The sequence below is a fragment of the Saccopteryx bilineata genome, chromosome X (assembly GCF_036850765.1).
Source record: "Saccopteryx bilineata isolate mSacBil1 chromosome X, mSacBil1_pri_phased_curated, whole genome shotgun sequence".
NCBI lineage: Eukaryota > Metazoa > Chordata > Mammalia > Chiroptera > Emballonuridae > Saccopteryx > Saccopteryx bilineata.
The window spans coordinates 106,791,988-106,795,710 of NC_089502.1; the positions used below are offsets into that span (position 1 = coordinate 106,791,988).

General features: G+C 40.8%; 1 pseudogene; it reads right to left on the reverse strand.

Moving 5' to 3' along the window:
• Positions 1-1,252: 1,252 nt before the first annotated feature.
• Positions 1,253-3,313, reverse strand: LOC136317572 (germ cell-less protein-like 2; annotated as a pseudogene).
• Positions 3,314-3,723: the final 410 nt, after the last annotated feature.

Consider the following 3,723-nt stretch of genomic DNA (forward strand, 5'->3'; position numbering starts at 1 on the left):
TTAGACTGCCGGCCAATCGACCTACAATTACACATCCAAACAGAATCAGGGAGTAAGCCCGGGACGAGCTGCCACTGCCCATTGCTACCCTGGTTGTAAGTTTGGAAAGCAAAGAGGGATTGTCCAGGCGGTTAGTACCCTGTCCTGGGTTTTGGAACCAAATGTTGGAATCCACAGGAGTCTGAAAGACCAGAGTAACAGGCTTTATTGACAGGAAGAACGGAACCCTGCCAGACACTTCTCCCGAGGAGACGAGCACCGGTTACAGACTAGGGGCGAGTTTTCTAGTGTTTGGGAGAGCTAGAGGGGATACTGAGGCAAAAGTTCTGGTATGTTCCCTTTTACCGTTTTAGGATTTCAGCTTTCTGGAATGCTCCTTCTTGGGGCAGGTTGACCAGCTTCCTGGAATTCCTCTGTCTCAGGAGCGGTAGTCCAGTAAGAGTGAGGTCTTACAGATAAGCAGAACATCAAGAAGGCAGTTTGAATTCACGTATCTATCATATATGATATTTTATAAATATAATTTCAAACATAGTTATATACTATATCATAGTATAATATTAATATCACATATATATGATTATGCAATGTGTATGTAGTCTTTGGTCTATTTTCTACTCTTTAAGTGTGAAAAAATGTATACTTTTTTTCCAGATAAATAGTCAGCAACTTGAGTTCTGCAAACCATAAAGTAAATGGGCTACATGGCAAATTTTGTAAAATAACACTAAATTATAGAGTATGAAATGTTATTAAACCTGAGATTGTCTGGCTATTTAAAACTATACATTACAGAGTCCAAAAGAATTTCTAATCTCCAGTTTCACCCAATGACCAACCCTCTCCTGTACTATAGCCACAATCAGAGCCACTTTTGCACAACAATTTCAGCAAGGAAGGCAATTCCATATTTTATCTCAATATTAGGGTAAAACTTTATCTCATTATTAAGGTATTTTTTATTCCTTGGCAATGTCTCTTACTCCCATTTGGAACTTTTCTGTTGCTGACACCTGAAAAGAGATGACAGCGTAGACGACTATTCGGTTTCACAGATTTTTATTGGAATTAAACTGTTTATTCTTAAACCCATAGAACTAAAATGAAGAAAGTCCTTTGTGATCATTTCTACATTTGAAAGGTTTTCATTTCTGTTATTCATCACCTTTATCGTGTTTAACAGTAGGGCCATTAGATGAAATGAAACATGAGGAGTTTTCAAAATGTGACTATATCTTTATTTACAAGATGATTAATTTTCTGGATTTTCTAATGGCATAAACAGGAAGTTACAGGATATAATGCAAGGAAAGCTCAGAGCTGTGCCATCCAATCCATGACCACTTGTTCCTCATCATTTTGAATGGTTAGTATTTGATAACCAGTTGTTTTGCTGAAACTTAGGTTTCCGCTAGAGTCAAAACAAGCCAAAGTGAGTCTGAATGCAATATTTCTTAGAGTGTGTGAGCAAACTGAACCATCACTTGCCTGAGTGAAAGTATGTTGCTTGAAAAGTATATAATTCCTGGTAAAGATAACACATAAGGGAAATAAACAGTTGCTAACTGACCACCTCCAGGCGTATTCTCCATCGGTGACAATCATTTTACCGTATCTCATGCTACATTCTTTCTAGAATTTTTTTTTAATTTTATTTATTCATTTTAGAGAGGAGAGGGAGAGAGAGAAATCAGAGACAGAGAGAGAGAGAAGGGGGGGAAGAGCTGGAAGCATCAACTCCCATACGTGACTTGACCAGGCAAGCCCAGGGTTTTGAACCGGCGACCGCAGCATTTCCAGGTCGACGCTTTATCCACTGCACCACCACAGGTCAGGCTCATGCTACATTCTTCAAGTTCTGTTTCACTGACATAGCTGGGAGCGATTTCCCTGCATTCTTGTGCATTAAGCCAGGTAAACCATTGCTGCTTAAAAATATGTAATAACCATTCTAAAGCTATCAGAGCATCTCGCTCAATAAGTCTTGTGGAGGCCAGGCAACAGATGATATGCTGAAACCCCAATATTTTAAACACTGGTTGAAATGCTTTGCCTCGTTTGGTTTCAAGAAAGGTGATGTTACCAACATGTTCTTTGTGCCTGGAAAACCAGTTGTTTGCATTCACTAAAAGCTGACTTCTTGATCCGTTCCAGGCTGGGTTAAGACGAAAGAACACCCACTTTTCCAGTGTGGTGTATACATCTATTTCCTTTTGCATTACTAGTAAATTAGAAGAAGAAATGAGCTGATTCATGAGATCTATACTGAGTTCCTTGAAAAGTTCCACACTTGGATGTGTCATCAAATGTGAAGCCATTCAAAGCACCTTGTCTTTACAAACTCTAACCCAGGGGTCCCCAAACTACGGCCCGCCGGCCACATGCGGCCCTCTGAGGCCATTTATCCGGCCCTCACTGCACTTCCGGAAGGGGCACCTCTTTTATTGGTGGTCAGTGAGAGGAGCATAGTTCTCATTGAAATACTGGTCAGTTTGTTGATTTAAATTTACTTGTTCTTTATTTTAAATATTGTATTTGTTCCTATTTTGTTTTTTTACTTTAAAATAAGAAATGTGCAGTGTGCATAGGGATTTGTTCATAGTTTTTTTTTTATAGTCTGGACCTCCAACGGTCTGAGGGACAGTGAATTGGCCCCCTGTGTAAAAAGTTTGGGGACCCCTGCTCTAACCCATAGGTTTCTGCTCCTGCATAATAGCCACATACAGTTTTCTCATTAATTGTTTCCTTCATGTTCTTATCACACTGATAAAGTAAGTCCTCTACTTGAAGCAGACAGGCTGCTGCCAGAACTCCTGGAACCTGAAGGGGCTCCCTGAAGACACAGTCATGATTGTACAAGGAGCCTAGTGCAAAGTGCAGGGAGTCGACATCTATGTTAGGGTCATTAATCTCCAGGTCAATAACATCTTCCTGAGATTCATTCCCAGAAGCTCTCAACATAGTTGCAAAGTAGCCTGACTGACATAAAACTATTTTGTGTAAACATTCTTTCCCCAGAGCGCGGATTTTAATGTCACTGGTCTCCCCACTCAGAAATAAAGTTTGGTAAGCATATTCATTTGCGAGCTTAACTTTTTTTACGATGGTTTGGGCTGATGAATTGCTGTAGATTGTCTTCTGGGTCTAGGTGACTGCGGCTATTCTCGGACTCTGGGCCCAAGGAGGGACTGCGGCGCCTTCGCTTATGGTTGTCAGATCCATCACTGGTGCCTGCCTGAGCTCCTGGCTCAGGACACGGATCCGCTATGCCTGATTCCCTGCGTCTCAGGAGCCGACTGCCCACGGACCCCATAGATGAAGTCCCTCAGATCCCCTAAGGCAGTGGTTCTCAGCCTTTCTAATGCCATGACCCCGCAATACAGTTCCTCATGTTGCAGTGACCCCAAACCAAAAAATAATTTTGGTGGCTACTTCATAACTTTAATTTTGCTAGTTATGATTCGGTATGTAAATACCTGATATGCATTATGTATTCTCATTGCTACAAGTCAAACATAATTTAAACAGATTGATTAATCACAAAAACAATACTTAATTATATATTGAGAAATATTTATTACTAATGGGCCTCCTTACCTAGTGTATAGGAGGCAGATCTTGTACACTGCAGAATCCGCACAGCAGATTCCTCAGTGCAAGGCCTCTTTCAGTCTATTGGGGGTGGTGCATTCCACCATTGGAATTTTTTGCTCTAGGAATAGT